Below are 19,343 nucleotides of genomic sequence, written 5' to 3' on the forward strand. Positions count from 1 at the left end.
TGGAGGAGGGGTAGGCTTAAGGATTCATCGTTTCTTGTTTTTTTGTCATTAAGGTAAGTAGTTTGGGATTAATTGGAACGCAAAAGTAGCTCTAGGAACGAACCAAATTTTCGGTTAATGAATTTATATGGAATTTTTAAAATGCATTGGAAATACGAAACGAAAATTTTCAAAACAAAATATATACATATATATTTTTAAAAACTTAATCATAGATTTTTTAATAAATATTTTGTGAAAATCATAAATGATTATTTAAAAATATATAAAACGGAGTTTTTATGAAATAAAATAATTTTTTCAGAGAAAAAAAAAAATAAGGACAATAATCAACTCTGATTTTTTAAAACTAAATGTTTTTAAGAAAAATTCAAGGAGCTTCAATCAATCCTTTTTATTTAAAACCAAAAAATATGAATTTTTTAAAAATATATTCTCTAAGGATTACTTAACCAAAAAATTTGGATCTTTTGCATATATTCTCAAGGACGAACCGGCCAAAAAAGACTTTTCTTAAGGATGTAATCATGGTTTTTTAAAAAATATTTTCAAGGGTCAGTTAGTCAATAAACCTGGATTCTTAAAATATTTTTCCAGGACCAATGGAACAATAAATGTGGATATTTAAAAATAATTTGTTAAGGCCCAAAAGAGTCGTGGATTTTAGTAGATTTTTTAACACAACAAAAGCGTAGTTTGAACATATTCCTTGAACACGTTCCTTCCATTCCAATAAGCGTGGATTTTTAAACAAGATTTTTCAGGGACTAATAAGCATGGATTTTTAAACAATATTTTTCAGGGACCAATAAGCGTGGATTTTTAAACAAGATTTTTCAGGGACTAATAAGCATGGATTTTTAAACAATATTTTTCAGGGACCAATAAGCGTGGATTTTTAAACAAAATTTCCACAAGGACCAACAGATCAATAAGCGTGGATTTTTAAACAACATTTCCTCAAGGACCAACAGATCAATAAGCGTGGATTTTTAAACAAAATTTCCTCAAGGACCAACAGATCAGTAAGCGTGGATTTTTTAACAAAATTTTCTCAAGGACCAACAGATCAATAAGCGTGGATTTTTTAACAAAATTTTCTCAAGGACCAACAGATCAATAAGCGTGGATTTTTTAACAAAATTTTCTCAAGGACCAACAGATCAATAAGCGTGGATTTTTTAACAAAATTTTCTCAAGGACCAACAGATCAATAAGCGTGGATTTTTTAACAAAATTTTCTCAAGGACCAACAGATCAATAAGCGTGGATTTTTAACAAAATTTTCTCAAGGACCAACAGATCAATAAGCGTGGATTTTTTAACAAAATTTTCTCAAGGACCAACAGATCAATAAGCGTGGATTTTTTAACAAAATTTTCTCAAGGACCAACAGATCAATAAGCGTGGATTTTTTAACAAAATTTTCTCAAGGACCAACAGATCAATAAGCGTGGATTTTTTAACAAAATTTTCTCAAGGACCAACAGATCAATAAGCGTGGATTTTTTAACAAAATTTTCTCAAGGACCAACAGATCAATAAGCGTGGATTTTTTAACAAAATTTTCTCAAGGACCAACAGATCAATAAGCGTGGATTTTTAACAAAATTTTCTCAAGGACCAACAGATCAATAAGCGTCGATTTTTTAACAAAATTTTCTCAAGGACCAACAGATCAATAAGCGTGGATTTTTTAACAAATTTTCTCAAGGACCAACAGATCAATAAGCGTCGATTTTTTAACAAAATTTTCTCAAGGACCAACAGATCAATAATCGTCGATTTTTAACAAAATTTTCTCAAGGACCAACAGATCAATAAGCGTGGATTTTTTAACAAAATTTCTCAAGGACCAACAGATCAATAAGCGTGGATTTTTTAACAAAATTTTCTCAAGGACCAACAGATCAATAAGCGTGGATTTTTAACAAAATTTTCTCAAGGACCAACAGATCAATAGCGTGGATTTTTTAACAAAATTTCTCAAGGACCAACAGATCAATAAGCGTGGATTTTTTAACAAAATTTTCTCAAGGACCAACAGATCAATAAGCGTGGATTTTTTAACAAAATTTTCTCAAGGACCAACAGATCAATAAGCGTGGATTTTTTAACAAAATTTTCTCAAGGACCAACAGATCAATAAGCGTGGATTTTTTAACAAAATTTTCTCAAGGACCAACAGATCAATAAGCGTGGATTTTTTAACAAAATTTTCTCAAGGACCAACAGATCAATAAGCGTGGATTTTTTAACAAAATTTTCTCAAGGACCAACAGATCAATAAGCGTGGATTTTTTAACAAAATTTTCTCAAGGACCAACAGATCAATAAGCGTGGATTTTTTAACAAAATTTCTCAAGGACCAACAGATCAATAAGCGTGGATTTTTTAACAAAATTTTCTCAAGGACCAACAGATCAATAAGCGTGGATTTTTTAACAAAATTTTCTCAAGGACCAACAGATCAATAAGCGTGGATTTTTTAACAAAATTTTCTCAAGGACCAACAGATCAATAAGCGTGGATTTTTTAACAAAATTTTCTCAAGGACCAACAGATCAATAAGCGTGATTTTTTAACAAAATTTTCTCAAGGACCAACAGATCAATAAGCGTGGATTTTTTAACAAAATTTTCTCAAGGACCAACAGATCAATAAGCGTGGATTTTTTAACAAAATTTTCTCAAGGACCAACAGATCAATAAGCGTGGATTTTTTAACAAAATTTTCTCAAGGACCAACAGATCAATAAGCGTGGATTTTTTAACAAAATTTTCTCAAGGACCAACAGATCAATAAGCGTGGATTTTTTAACAAAATTTTCTCAAGGACCAACAGATCAATAAGCGTGGATTTTTTAACAAAATTTTCTCAAGGACCAACAGATCAATAAGCGTGGATTTTTTAACAAAATTTTCTCAAGGACCAACAGATCAATAAGCGTGGATTTTTTAACAAAATTTTCTCAAGGACCAACAGATCAATAAGCGTGGATTTTTTAACAAAATTTTCTCAAGGACCAACAGATCAATAAGCGTGGATTTTTTAACAAAATTTTCTCAAGGACCAACAGATCAATAAGCGTGGATTTTTTAACAAAATTTTCTCAAGGACCAACAGATCAATAAGCGTGGATTTTTTAACAAAATTTTCTCAAGGACCAACAGATCAATAAGCGTGGATTTTTTAACAAAATTTTCTCAAGGACCAACAGATCAATAAGCGTGGATTTTTTAACAAAATTTTCTCAAGGACCAACAGATCAATAAGCGTGGATTTTTTAACAAAATTTTCTCAAGGACCAACAGATCAATAAGCGTGGATTTTTTAACAAAATTTTCTCAAGGACCAACAGATCAATAAGCGTGGATTTTTTAACAAAATTTTCTCAAGGACCAACAGATCAATAAGCGTGGATTTTTTAACAAAATTTTCTCAAGGACCAACAGATCAATAAGCGTGGATTTTTTAACAAAATTTTCTCAAGGACCAACAGATCAATAAGCGTGGATTTTTTAACAAAATTTTCTCAAGGACCAACAGATCAATAAGCGTGGATTTTTTAACAAATTTTCTCAAGGACCAACAGATCAATAAGCGTGGATTTTTTAACAAAATTTTCTCAAGGACCAACAGATCAATAAGCGTGGATTTTTTAACAAAATTTTCTCAAGGACCAACAGATCAATAAGCGTGGATTTTTTAACAAAATTTTCTCAAGGACCAACAGATCAATAAGCGTGGATTTTTTAACAAAATTTTCTCAAGGACCAACAGATCAATAAGCGTGGATTTTTTAACAAAATTTTCTCAAGGACCAACAGATCAATAAGCGTGGATTTTTTAACAAAATTTTCTCAAGGACCAACAGATCAATAAGCGTGGATTTTTTAACAAAATTTTCTCAAGGACCAACAGATCAATAAGCGTGGATTTTTTAACAAAATTTTCTCAAGGACCAACAGATCAATAAGCGTGGATTTTTTAACAACATTTTCTCAAGGACCAACAGATCAATAAGCGTGGATTTTTTAACAAAATTTTCTCAAGGACCAACAGATCAATAAGCGTGGATTTTTTAACAAAATTTTCTCAAGGACCAACAGATCAATAAGCGTGGATTTTTTAACAAAATTTTCTCAAGGACCAACAGATCAATAAGCGTGGATTTTTTAACAAAATTTTCTCAAGGACCAACAGATCAATAAGCGTGGATTTTTTAACAAATTTTCTCAAGGACCAACAGATCAATAAGCGTGGATTTTTTAACAAAATTTTCTCAAGGACCAACAGATCAATAAGCGTGGATTTTTTAACAAAATTTTCTCAAGGACCAACAGATCAATAAGCGTGGATTTTTTAACAAAATTTTCTCAAGGACCAACAGATCAATAAGCGTGGATTTTTTAACAAAATTTTCTCAAGGACCAACAGATCAATAAGCGTGGATTTTTTAACAAAATTTTCTCAAGGACCAACAGATCAATAAGCGTGGATTTTTTAACAAATTTTCTCAAGGACCAACAGATCAATAAGCGTGGATTTTTAACAAAATTTTCTCAAGGACCAACAGATCAATAAGCGTGGATTTTTTAACAAAATTTTCTCAAGGACCAACAGATCAATAAGCGTGGATTTTTTAACAAAATTTTCTCAAGGACCAACAGATCAATAAGCGTGGATTTTTTAACAAAATTTTCTCAAGGACCAACAGATCAATAAGCGTGGATTTTTTAACAAAATTTTCTCAAGGACCAACAGATCAATAAGCGTGGATTTTTTAACAAAATTTTCTCAAGGACCAACAGATCAATAAGCGTGGATTTTTTAACAAAATTTTCTCAAGGACCAACAGATCAATAAGCGTGGATTTTTTAACAAAATTTTCTCAAGGACCAACAGATCAATAAGCGTGGATTTTTTAACAAAATTTTCTCAAGGACCAACAGATCAATAAGCGTGGATTTTTTAACAAAATTTTCTCAAGGACCAACAGATCAATAAGCGTGGATTTTTTAACAAAATTTTCTCAAGGACCAACAGATCAATAAGCGTGGATTTTTTAACAAAATTTTCTCAAGGACCAACAGATCAATAAGCGTGGATTTTTTAACAAAATTTTCTCAAGGACCAACAGATCAATAAGCGTGGATTTTTTAACAAATTTTCTCAAGGACCAACAGATCAATAAGCGTGGATTTTTTAACAAAATTTTCTCAAGGACCAACAGATCAATAAGCGTGGATTTTTTAACAAAATTTTCTCAAGGACCAACAGATCAATAAGCGTGGATTTTTTAACAAAATTTTCTCAAGGACCAACAGATCAATAAGCGTGGATTTTTTAACAAAATTTTCTCAAGGACCAACAGATCAATAAGCGTGGATTTTTTAACAAAATTTCCTTAAGGACCAACAGATCAATAAGCGTGGTCCGAATATACAGAGTGAGATGAAAAACCTGCAACCAACTTCAGACTGCAGTCATTTCTAAGTCACTCGTCCGACCGCTGTTAAAATTATTCCAGTGACAGCTCATTATATTGTTTACAAGTGTACAAAAGCATTTTGGTGAGTATTTTCCAGAAAAAAGTTATTCGTGATAGAATTCAAGCGTGATAGTGTGATGTCTTTATATTTGGCTGGAAAACCACAACTGGCTATCGTTAGAGCACTCCAGCATTTAAATGTGAATAAATCTTTTGTGTCTCGTATCATCGCTCGTTACCGTGATACTCGTAGCGTAGCCCGACGCCAAGGAAGTGGATGGAAGAAAACAGCAACATTAGCAGAAATGGTTCGACAAGTAAAGAAGCGATTTGATCGAAACCCGCGTCGCAGGGGCTGAAAAATGGCTCCTGAGTTGAAAATATCGCACTATTCCATTCGGCAAATATTGAAAAATGAACTATGGGTAAAGCCATTGAAATTCCAAAAAGTGCAAGAACTTATACCGTAACAGAAAGAAACTAGACTCAAAAGAGCTAAAGAGTTGTTTCGCTTGGCCTCAAGTGGCGAACAGCCAATTTTAATTTTCTCCGATGAAAAAACAAACAAAATGATCGTGTTTACTTGCCAAAGAGGTCAGCTAAAAATGTGCACCTTCGGTTGGCCACCAGAACTCAAGCGCCGGCCATGGTGATGGTGTGGGACGCCATAACAGCCGATGGTTGCTCTCCGCTCAAATTAATGGACTGTTGCATCAGAATAAATGCTAATGTTATCGCGAAAATATTCTGGAGGTTGTATTAAAACCTTGGGCACGCAAACATTTTCGCCGCAGACCTTGGACATTCCAACAGGACTCAGCACCATCGTACTCAGCACGCGCCACCCAAGAATGGTTACAAAATGAGGTTCCTCGCTTCATTTCCAGCGCAAAATGGCTACCAAAATCTCCGGATACTAATCCGTTGGACCATTGTGTCTGGAGAATTTTGGAAAGCAAGGTTGGCACTAAAAAATACCAAAGTGTCGATCACCTCAGGCAAGTGCTTCGCCGGAAATGAGCCAAAATACCACAGAGCAACATTCGGACAGCGTGTGACGGTTTCATTGGCCGTTTGAAGGCCATAATTCGTGCCAAAGGTGATCAATTCGAACAAATCTAAACTCGTTCTAAATTTTGATGCTATGCTTGGCATTTTTTGCTTTCATTCAATAAAATTTGAAAAAAATGTCAAAATAGGGGCGTTTGACTTTATTGCAGTTTTTTTATCTGTCCCTGTGCTCTTTTAAGGATCAATAAATTTGGTTTTTCAAAGAATATATTTTCAAGGACCAACAGACCAATAAGCGTTGTATGAATTTATTCTTCGAAGGATCAATAAGCGTGGATGTTTAAAGAATATTTTTTAAGGACCAAAGGACCAATATTTTTAAGGACCGAAGGACCAATAATTTCCAATGACCACAGACCTATAGCCGTGGATTTTCAAAGAATATTTTTTCCAATGACCACAGACCTATAGACGTGAATTTTTAAAGAATATTTTTTCCAATGACCACAGACCTATAGCCGTGGATTTTCAAAGAATATTTTTTCCAATGACCAATAGCCGTGGATTGTCAAAAAATATTTTATCCAAGGACCAACAGACCAATAACCGTGGCTTTCAATGAATATTTTTTAAGGACCACTAAGCGTGGATTTTTAAAGAATATATTTTCCAAGATATTCATTAAAAATCCACGGTTTTTGGTTCTTGAAAAATATTCTTTAAACATCCACGGTTTTTGGGCTGTGAAAAATATTCTTTAAAAATCAACGATTTTTGGTCCTTGGAAAATATTCTTTAAAAATCCATGGTTTTTGGTTCTTGAAAAATATTCTTTCAAAATCCATGGTTATTGGTCCTAGAAAAGTATTTCTTAAAAATCCACGGTTATTGGTCCTAGAAAAGTATTTCTTATAAATCCACGGTTATTGGTCCTATGAAAAATATTCATTGGTCCTTGAAAAATATTAATTAAAAATCCACGGTTTTTGGTCCTTGAAAAAATTTTTTTTTAAATCCACGTTTTTTGGTCCTTGAAAAATAGTCTTTAAAAATCCAGGGTCCTTGAAAAAAATTCTTTAAAAATCCACGCTAATTGGCCCCTGAAATCGACGCTTGTTAGTCCTTGGGTTTTTAAACAATAGTTTTTCAAGGACCAACAAGCCTGGATTTTGTACAACTTTTTTTCAACGATGAAGAGTCCATTTGTGGCGTAGATTTTTTAAGAAAAAAATTCAAGAATCAGCAGATCAATATTCGTGGGTAGATTTTTAAAGATAATTGTCTTGGTTTTTTATTGATTTATTTAATTAACTACAAGATTTTAATAGATCAGTTTTTTAAGGATCTATAGTTTAGGAATATATCAATGCCGTATCTTTCGTTTAGGAATAGATCAATGCCGTAAACGTGCAGTTCTTCAAACTATTTTTTCAGGTAGTCTTAAAGTAAACTATTCTGAGTATATTTTTATTTATAACCACTTGGCTATTTTCAATGCATAATTGTACAAATATTTTCTTTAAAGTCTTTGTTCAGAAACCACTTTGATGCGAAAACAAATGAAACGCTTAAATCCTTTTCTTTGGGCGATTAGTATATAAAGAATTCAGTGTACATATTGAAAAAAGGCTCTTTTAACTAAGAGAAGACGAAAAAACTTCCCCTCATTTTTTACACTCCATTGGTTGTGGAACTAAACGCTCTTTCCGGACCTTTGATTTCATTGCAGCACAAACGTATGCCTTCATAGCGATTTGTTGTTGTTGTTGTTGCAGTTCTCGACTCCCATTAAAATCCATTCATACCATTAACGTAATAAAAAAAATCCCCCCAAAAGACGAAATGATGATTGTGCAGACTATTTGTAAAACTCTCAACCTCCATATTTTCCATTTTCTTTTCTGGCATTGTTTTTTCACTCTCTCTCGCGCCAGACCGCTCTGTGATGCCAACCATGCAGTTTATGCCATCAATGACGACACTTAACATTTTCATTGTGCCGGTTGCAGTAGATGACGTTTTAAGATGGGTTGTTTTTGTTTGTTGGTCGCATATTCCGTTGGATTTTTTATCGCCATCGTCATCAGCGTTCGCGCCATTATGTCGCTCCAAACGGAGCATATTGAATTAATTATGTTAATGCCTTAGACAACTATGAACTTTTCCATCATTACAGCGTCGAAATTTTATTTGTAGTAGACGTTTGTTTTTGCTTTTGATTTGCATGACAGGACATAAAGGATCCATTTTGGATTTTTATGCTTTGAGATGACGGGCTATCATTTGTGTTTGGGTTTCAATGCTTAAAATCTCGAATAATGCAATGAAAATAAAGAAAGGTAGGAAACAAAAATACATCGCCGAGCTAAGGATTGAAAACAAAAATGCAGATGTTATTCAGACCAAGCGTCCTTGAAGTATTGATCTGCTGGACCTTGAAGAAATATTATTTTAAAAGTCCCCAAGTATGGTCCTTTGATAGGCCTTGAAAAAATATTCTTTAAAAATCCACGTTGGTCCTTGATCGCCCTGGAAAAAATATTCTTTAAAAATCCACGCTAGTCTTTTGATGGTCCTTGAAAAAGGCTTTGATTGTCCTGGAAAAAATATTCTTTAAAAATCCACGCTAGTCCCTTGATGGTCCTTGAAAAAGGCTTTGATTGTCCTGGAAAAAATATTCTTTAAAAATCCACGCTAGTCCTTTGATGGTCCTTGAAAAAGGCTTTGATTGTCCTGGAAAAAATATTCTTTAAAAATCCACGTTTAAGGCTTTAATTGTCCTGGAAAAAATATTCATTAAAAATCCACGTTTAAGGCTTTAATTGTCCTGGAAGAAATATTCGTTAAAAATCCACGTTTGTCCGTTGATGGCCCTTGAAAAATGATTTCTTAAAAATGCACGTTGGTCCGTAGATGGCCCTTGAAAAAATATTTTTTACTTTACCAAATATTCTTTAAAAAACCCACGTTGGTCCTTTGATGGTCCTTAAAAAATATTCTTTAAAAATCCAAGTTTAAAGCTTTTATGGTCCTTAAAAAAATATTCTTTAAAAATCCACGTTTAAGGCTTTTATGGTCCTTGAAAAATATTCTTTACAAATCCATGTTTATGGTTGTAATGGTCCATGAAAAAATATTCTTTAAAAATCCACGTTTTAGGCTTTGATGGTTCTTGAAAAGATATTCTTTACAAATCCACGTTTTAGGCTTTGATGGTTCGTGAAAAAATATTCTTTACAAATCCACGTTTTAGGCTTTGATGGTTCTTGAAAATATATTCTTTAAAAATCCACATTTAAGGCTTTGATGGTCCTTGAAAAAATATTCTTTAAAAATCCACGTTTTAGGCTTTGATGGTTCTTAAAAATATAAAAATCCACGTTTGAGGCTTTGATGGTCCTTAACAAAAATAAAAATCCACGTTTGAGGCTTTGATGGTCCTTGAAAAAATATTCTTTAAAAATCCAAGTGTAATGGGTTTGTTGATCCTTGTAAAAATATTCTTTAAAAATCCAAGTTCAAGGCTTCAATGGTCCTTGAAAAAATATTCTTTAAAAATCCACGTTAAAGGATTTGATGGTTCTCGAAAATATATTCTTTAAAAATAAAATATTCTTTAAAAATCCATGTTTTAGGCTTTGATGGTCCTCAAAAAAATAAAAATCCACGTTTGAGGCTTTGATGGTCCTTGAAAAAATATTCTTTAAAAATCCACCTTTAAGGCTTTGATGGTCCTTGAAAAAATATTTTTTAAAAATCCACGTTGGTCTTTTGATGGCCCTTGAAAAAATATTCTTTAAAAATCCACGTTTAAGGCTTTGATGGTCCTTGAAAAAATATTCTTTAAAAATCCACGTTTAAGGCTTTGATGGTCCTTGAAAAAATATTCTTTAAAAATCCACGTTTAAGGCTTTGATGGTCCTTTTAAAAATATTCTTTAAAAATCCACGTTTAAGGCTTTGATGGTCCTTGAAAAAATATTTTAAAAAAATCCACGTTTAAGGCTTTGATGGTCCTTGAAAAAATATTCTTTAAAAATCCACGTTTAAGGCTTTGATGGTCCTTGAAAAAATATTCTTTAAAAATCCACGTTTAAGGCTTTGATGGTCCTTTTAAAAATATTCTTTAAAAATCCACGTTTAAGGCTTTGATGGTCCTTGAAAAAATATTTTTAAAAAATCCACGTTTAAGGCTTTGATGGTCCTTGAAAAAATATTCTTTAAAAATCCACGTTTAAGGCTTTGATGGTCCTTGAAAAAATATTCTTAAAAAAATCCTCGTTGGTCCTTTGATGGCCCTTAAAAAAATATTCTTTAAAAAATCCACGTTGGTCCTTTGATGGTCCTTAAAAAAATATTCTTTAAAAATCCAAGTTTAAGGCTTTTAGGGTCCTTAAAAAAATATTCTTTAAAAATCCAAGTTTAAGGCTTTTAGGGTCCTTGAAAAAATATTCTTTAAAAAATCCACCTTGGTCCTTTAATGGTCCTTGAAAAAATATTATTTAAAAATCCAAGTTTAAGGCTATGATGGTCCTAGAAAAAAATATTCTTTAAAAATCCACGTTTTAGACTTTGATGGTCCTTGAAAAAATATTCTTTAAAAAATCCACGTTTAAAAATCCATGTTCAATGCTTTGATTATCGTTTAAAAATCCACAAGAAAGGTGATGGTCCTTAAATAAATATTCTTTAAAAATCCACGCTTATTGGTCGTTTGGTTCTTAAAAAATATTCTTTAAAAATCCACTGTCGTTTGGTCCTAAAAAATATTCTTTAAAAAGCCACGTTTATTGGTCCTTTGGTCGTTAAAAAATATTTTTTTAAAAATCCAAGCTTTTTGAACCTTTTCCACGTCTAAAGCTGTGATGGTCCTTGAAAAAAAAAATATATATAATATATATAAAATAAAAATATATAAATATATATATTTAAAAATCCACGTTTTAAGCTTGGATGGTCCTTGAGAAAATATTCTTTAAAAATCCACGTTTATTAGTCTGTTGATCCTTGCAAAAATCCAAGATTGTGGCCTAAGAATCCTTGTAGAAAATAATTTTATTGGCCTCTAATAGTGCTTAGAATAACCTCTTGCAGGCCTTCCATTTACAGAAGACAATCTGTCATATTCAAATGACAGGCATACTCCCAACCTCAAATTAACTCCTAAATGATAATCCAAACATATTCTTTTTCATTATTATGTAAGCATGCCGGAAATTGTCCTTATCAAGTGGCAGCCAGCAAGGATTGCTCTGGCCGTATCTCATTATATTGTTGTAATATAATCCCGAAAAGATATGCTCGGTTTTTAAATATTAACATAATCCTTAAAATATGCACGGCAAAGCAAAGCAATGCAATGCAATTTTTATTTTATTAAATTTACTTTATATGTTCTGTTCTCTCTCTCCCTCTTTACATTGCTTTCCTTTCATTTGGAGCTTTGTACTTTTAAATCTTACTTAGCCACGTTTATTTATTATTTGCACAAATATTTGCATTGTTTTGCTTCAAGCATTTGCATTCGGCCGGCATGGGTGGTCGGTCGGTGCTTGGTGTCGATGTCTGTGTCGGTGTTGCAGTTGCTGTGTTGGTTCTAATGCTAGTGGCCAGCTTTGTTAACAGAGGATATAGGAACGAACGAATGTACGAATGGATGCATGAAAGAACGAATGAATGGCACAATTGTGGTATGAGAAGAAATTGTATTAATGCATTCACCCAAACTAAAGTCCATTACAAATTTATTCATCTGTTGGTTTTAATGCTGGCCGTTGGCAAATGTAAAATGGCTTAAGTCAAAATTTTAAAATTATCAAAAAAAAAAAAAAAAAATAAATAAAAATAAAAGATAAAAAAAAAATAAGTAAAAAATTGTTTTAGAAATTTATATTTCAATTTAATTAAATTTAATTTAATTCAATTGATGTTTTCATAGATATATATAGATTTCATAGATAAGTACTTTCTCATAGATATCGCCTGTATGCCTGTGTTTACTTGAAATTCTCTTTCTTTTATGTTCTGCCACTACAAATATTCTACATATCTTAAGGCTTAAAAGCCTTTTAATAAAATAACAAACCACGATGGCACGAAACAATGGCAGATTGGACTTGCATGGCTAGGAACAGAGTATGATTTGTGGACAAATATCCTTTCTAATCAGAAGGGGAAATGCAATTTGTTCGGCGCGGAGTGGGGACTTAACAAAATTGCAAATGCAAAATGCTAGGCTTACAAAAGCTTATATTATTCAGGTGTGTGGAAATTCAAAATTAAACATCACTGAAGGGTAATGTCATAAACTATTCAAAGGAATACCATGTCAATACCATGGGAATAAACGTGCCATATCCCATACCATTTCACAATGTAGTACCCATTAATTCTTGCAAGCCAGCGCCAAATCTCAAACACAGATACCATCAGTAATCTAAATATTAAATTTCAGAATTTAATCCCTGTTCCTTCACCCAATTCCAAAGATAGTACTTTTTGTACAATTTTAGTACACATTTCCAAAAACACCTCCATATCTTAATTCCAGGTACCAAGAGAGACGTCAATATCAAATTTTGAGGATTTCAGTCCTATTCCTTCACCCAATACCAAATTTTGAATACCATTTAGTAATTTTCCTAAAAATTTCGGACGCATTTGCAAACCACCGCCAAATCTCAAACACAGATTCCATCAGTAATCTAAACATTAAATTTCAGAATTTAATCTCTGTTCCTTCACCCAATTCCAAAGATAGTATTTTTTGTACAATCATAGCACACATTTCCGAAAACACCTCCATATCTTAATTCCAGGTACCAACAGAGACGTTAATATCAAATTTGAGATTTTCAGCCCTATCCCTTCACCCAATACCAAATTTTCGATACCATTTAGTAATTTTCGTAAAACTATCGGATGCATTTGCAATCCACCGCCAAATCTCAAACACAGATTCCATCAGTAATCTTAATATCAAATTGTACCCAATTCCAAAGATAGTACTTTTCATACAATTTGGATGAAAGCAAAAATGTCGGAAATAGCATCAAATGTTAGAATAAGTTTAGATTTGTTCGAATTGGTCACCGTTTGCACGATTTATGGCCTTCAAAGGGTCAATGAAACCGTCACAAGCTGCCCGAATGTTGCTCTGTGGTATTTTAGCCCATTCCCGGCGAAGCGCTTGCTTGAGGTGATCGACACTTTGGTATTTTTTAGTACCAACCTTGTTTTCCAAAATACTTCGGACACAATAGTCTAACGGATTGGTATCCGTAGATTTTGGTGGCCATCGTGCGCTGGATATGAAGCGAGGAACCTCATTTTGCAATCATTCTTGGGTGGCGCGTGTTGAGTGCGATGGTGCTGAGTTCTGTTGGAATGTCTAAGGTCTGCGGCCAAAATGTTTGCGTGCCCAAGGCTTTGGTACACCCTCCAGAATATTTTCGCGATAATATTCGGCATTTATTCTGATGCCACGGTCGATTAATACGTGCGGAGAGCGACCATCGGCTGTTATGGCGGCCCACACTATCACCATGGCCGGCGCATGAGTTCTGGTGGCCAACCGAAGGTGCACATTTTCAGCTGACCTCTTTGGCAAGTAAACACGATCATTTTGTTTGTTTACAAACTGCTGGACAAGGAATGCTTTTACATCGGAGAAAATCAAACTCGGCAGTTAACCACTCTCGGCCAAGCGAAGCAATTCTTTAGCTCTTTTGAGTCTATTTTCTTCCCGTTGCGGTGTAAGTTCTTGCACTTTTTGGAATTTCAATGGCTTTACCCCAAGCTGATTTTTCAATATTTGCTGAATGGAACATTCATTTTTTGGCCACTGCGACGCGGGTTTCGATCAAGTCGCTTCTTTATTTTTCGAATCATTTCTGCTAATGTTGCGTTTTTCTTCCGTCCACTTCCTTGACGTCGGGTTACGCTACCAGTTATCACGGTAAAAATACGAGACACAAAAGATTTATTCACATTTAAATGCTGGAGAGCTCTAACGGTAGCCACTTGTGGTTTTCCAGCCAAATATAAAGAAATCACACTATCACGCTTGAATTCCATAACGAATAACCTTTTTTCTGGAAAATTCTCACCAAAATGCTGTTGTACGCCTATAAACAATATAATGAGCCATCACTGGAATAATTGTAACAGCTGTCGGACGAGTGTCTTAGAAATGACAGCAGTCTGAAGGTAGTTGCTGTTTTTTCATCTCCCCTGTATATTTTTGATCAGCATAAAATTCTATGTCGATTTAGCGACGTCCATCCGTCTGTCACTCTATCCCTCTGTGAAAATCACTCTTGCTTCCAAACGAAATGAAGTAGGTTTATTAAAGTTTACTCAAAAGTAAATTACATATATGCAGGACTTTTGGTGTTGTAAATGGGCCATGTAAGCCCCCACATAAAGGTACCTCTCTATTTTCGGTATTTTGGTGATTTAATTATTATTCACCGGAATTATTCAAATTTGGTATTTGTAGTTCGTAATAGATACTACAGCCTAAGATAGAAAATGGTGTGTTCAGGTCCACGTCTTCGTATAGTCCCCATATAACGGTATCTGTCGACATTCAGTATTTTGATGATTTTAGCGACATTATTCACCGGAATTGTTTCAAAATTCGTTTGTAATGGGTACCACAGCCTAAGACAGAAAATTGTCTGTGCCGGTCCACGTCTACGTTTGGCCCCCATATAGAGGTACCTCCCGATATGCGGTATTTTTATGATTTTAGCGACATTATTCACCGGAATTGTTTCAAATTTCGTATTCGAAATTTATAATGGATAGTACAGCCTATGCCTGAAACTTTCGTATGCATGTCCACGTCTTCGTCTAGCCCCCATATAACGGTACCTCCCTATATTCTGTATTTTAATGATTTGAGCAACGTTATTCACCGGAATTTCGTATTTGAAGTTGGTAATGGGTACCACAGCCTATTACAAAATATTTCCTATGCAGTTTCGCGTCTTCGTATAGCGCCCCATGTAACGGTAGCTCTGTTTATTCGGTATTTTGACGATTTTATCGACATTATTTATCGGAATTATTTCAAAGTTCGTGTTTCCATGTCGTCGTATAGTTCCCATGAAAAGGTCATCATTGAAAGACTATTTTTCGGAATTTTTATAGATCCCTCCAATTGGTGGAGGGTATTAGAATTTCGGCCCGGCCGAACTTTGTTGCTTGTTTAACTAGTTTTTGTAAATATTTCCTTTCATTCAATTCATTGAAACATATTTACAAAAGTTAGCTGATCTCCTACTTTCCACACAGACTGCCACATTGGCTAGCAACCACTCCAGAATTGAAAAATAATCTTTTGTTTTTTTATTTCTTAGTTTAAGTTCTACACTTTCACTTCTCCATATACAAAGTTAAAAAAAAAAATAAATATACTTGTTCAAGTCTTTGAAATTATTTGTCTTGGCTTCATTCAAAAACTGCCATGATATTTGTAGACGACGACCCTCTGCTGTCTTGGTACTAACTACCAAATTTTCCTCCGTCTGCTTCCTTTCTCTATGTATGTACATTCGAATATGTTATGGCATCATGCTGCTCATATTTCAAATAAATCACTTTGGCAAATATTTGTCATTGATTTTGTTTTGTCACATTCGCAACTGGTCCCCATCGTCGCTGTTCAAAGGGCCATATCCACATTCGTAGCCATAGCCATGGCTGATAAAACATTTTGGCAAAACAGTGCCAGCCAGCAACGGCAGAAAATTTTGTCATAACATCGACAATGCCAACGGAAATGACACAGCAGCCATCTTAAGAATGGTCGAACCGAACTGAAACGAAACGCCTTGCCATTCGACTGGCGAACGTTTCAATGAAATCTAAACGAGCAAAAATTAACGGAAATCGCCAGAGAAAGGAAATGTGCAGCAATTTGTGTCTTTATTTTGCTCTTTTATTCTTTTTTCCATGAATTTTTGAAGGGCTCTTTGTTTTTGTTTCGGTATGAGTTAGTTGAGTTGAAAGTGCAAAAGTTGGCAAGTTTTTTTTAGCGAATCTTTGTGAAAGGAAATTATTGACAATATGTTTTTATTTATAATGTCCTTTTGCCTGTGATTTGGTGTGGGATATTTATTAGACGCTGATTGGCTATTTTGAGAGCAAATTTTTAGCTATTCCAAAACTTTGTGTAAAAAGTCAACGATTGCACTGTGCAACACAAAATATATTTTTAGGAAGATCTCAGCACATTTTGAACGTAGAACTAACAAGTAAAATAGTATCAGTCGGTTTTGCCGACAGATGTATACCCTCAGCCTTGACTTATGATTTTTCAAACTATTGACTCTTTATGGGGGGAGATTCCGAACAGTTGGCCAATATTTACAAATTCGTATCTGACCTATGATGGATATAAATATTACAACGTGATAGATTTGGGCTATATCGACTACTTCCTTCACTTTATATGAGATATGTTAAAATTCTTGAAAATGTGGAAATATGCGTGAGGTAACATATATAGCGGACCCAAGTATTCCATGCAAATACTTCATCTAATACAGATTAAAAAATTTGGTATGTGCAAAAATTTGAAGAAAATCGATCATTTATATCCATTTTTATACGAATTCATAAATTCCGATAAATTACATATTCATATTAGATTTCTGGTTAAGACACTTGTTTCGCAAGTTATGACAGATATAAGTATTGGAAATTAAGATCCTTTGTGGGAGAGGTAACAGAAGGGGTTGACAGATCTACAGGGTGAGATGAAAAAACTGCAACCAACTTCAGAAGACTACTGTCATTTCTAAGCCACTCGTCCGATAGCTGTTAAAATTATTCCAGTGATAGCCCAGTATATTGCTTACAAGCGTACAAAGCATTTTGGTGAGAATTTTCCAGAAAAAAGTTTTTCGTAATGGAATTCAAGCGTGATGGTGTGATTTCTTTTTATTTTGCTGGATATCGTTGGAGCACTCCAGCATTTAAATGCGAATAAATATTTTGTGTCTCGTACCATCGCTCGTTACCGTGATACTGGTAGGGTGGCCCGACATCAAAGAAGTGGACGAAAGAAAACAGCAACATCAGCAGAAATGGTTCGAAAAGTAAAGAAGTGACTTGATCGAAACCCGCGACGCAGTGGCCGAAAAAGGGCTCCTGAGCTAAGCATAACGCAAAATTCCATTCGGCATATATTGAAAAATGAGCTCCAAAAAGTGCAAGACCTTACACCGCAACAGAAAGAAAATAGATTCAAAAGAGCTAAACAGTTACTTCGTTTGGCAGAAAGTGGTGAACTGCCGAATTTGGTTTTCTCCTATGCGAAAACATTCATTGTCCAGCAGTTTGTAAACAAATAAAATTATCGTGTTTACTTGCCAAAGAGGTCAGTTGAAAATGTGCACTTTCGGTTGGCCACCAGAATTCAAGCGCCGGCCATGGTGCTGGTGTGGGCCGGCATAACAGCCCATTTTGTTATGTGAAAGAAAATCGAACATTTATATCCACTGTTGTACGAATTCATAAATTCCGATAAACATATCAGATATCTGGTTAAGAGGCTAGTGTCGCAAGTTATGACAGATATAAGTTTTGGAAATTAAGACCCTTTGTGGGAGAGGTACCAGAAGGAGTTCACAGATGTATATCATCTTCACAACAGATCTTGTGTTTGAATGTGGAAAAGGTCTGAAGGGTCTCGTGTTAGCAAATATGTTTGTGAGGAGATGAATGGATGAAGTTTCGTGCATATTTCGCTTTCTTTGAGCGTTATGTTTTTCAAAATCTTGAGCCCTATTTGGGGGGTGGTACCAGAAGAAATCAATGCGATCTCTACCATCTTTATAACAAATCTTGTATTGGTGGAGATATTGAGATGTATCAAGTCTGAATGTAATCGGATGTTATTTCGCACTTTATGACCTTCATGGATTCCCAAAATTTTGACACGTTGTGGGAGAGCTATCAGAAAGAGTGGACCGATATATCCCATCTTCACATCAAATCTTGTGTTAGTGGAAATAATGGGATGTGTGAAATATGAGGAGAACCGGATGCTAATTTCGGATTTAAAAATAGTTTTGGTAATTCTAAACATTGACTCTTTGTGGGAAGGTACCAGAAGGAATAGTCCGATCTCTACCACCTTTATAACAAATATTGTGTTTATAGAAATATTAAAATCTTGGCACATTTTTTATGAGCTTAATTTATTTTTCATAATCTTGAACCCTAAATGAAGAGGTACCACAATGTGTGGACCGATATCTACCATCTTTACACCAGTCCTTGGATTAATTAAAATATTGTGATGTGTGTAGTTTAAAGGCAATCGGACTCCTACATAATATTTTATAAGAGTTATAATTATTAAATATTTTGACCCTTTGTGAGGGAGATATGTGATGGAGTGGACCGATATTGTCCATTTTCTCACATAACCTAGCACTGATGAAAATATTGAAATTTGCGAAGATGGAGCAAAATTGGAATATCCTTTCTCTTTCTGAGCAGTAAATTTTTATTTGAGTATATAGACCTTTTGTGGGGAACGATATTGCCCATCTCCGAACTCAATCGAAGTTGGAAAATAATATTGCGATGTACCAAGTTTGGACCAAATCGGATAGTCCCTTCGAGAGTTATCGTGCGCACCAGCCAGACAGACAGACGGACGGACAGATATCGCTAGATCGACTCCAAATGTCATGAAACGGATTTGGTCCAAAGTTACCTAGGGTCTAAAAACGTTATTTCGATGAGGCAGTTTTGGCCGTATCAAATGATATATACCCTCTCTAGCCATATGGCTGAGGGTATAAAAATGCAACCGCAAT

The sequence above is a fragment of the Musca domestica genome, unplaced genomic scaffold (assembly GCF_030504385.1).
Source record: "Musca domestica strain aabys unplaced genomic scaffold, Musca_domestica.polishedcontigs.V.1.1 124, whole genome shotgun sequence".
NCBI lineage: Eukaryota > Metazoa > Arthropoda > Insecta > Diptera > Muscidae > Musca > Musca domestica.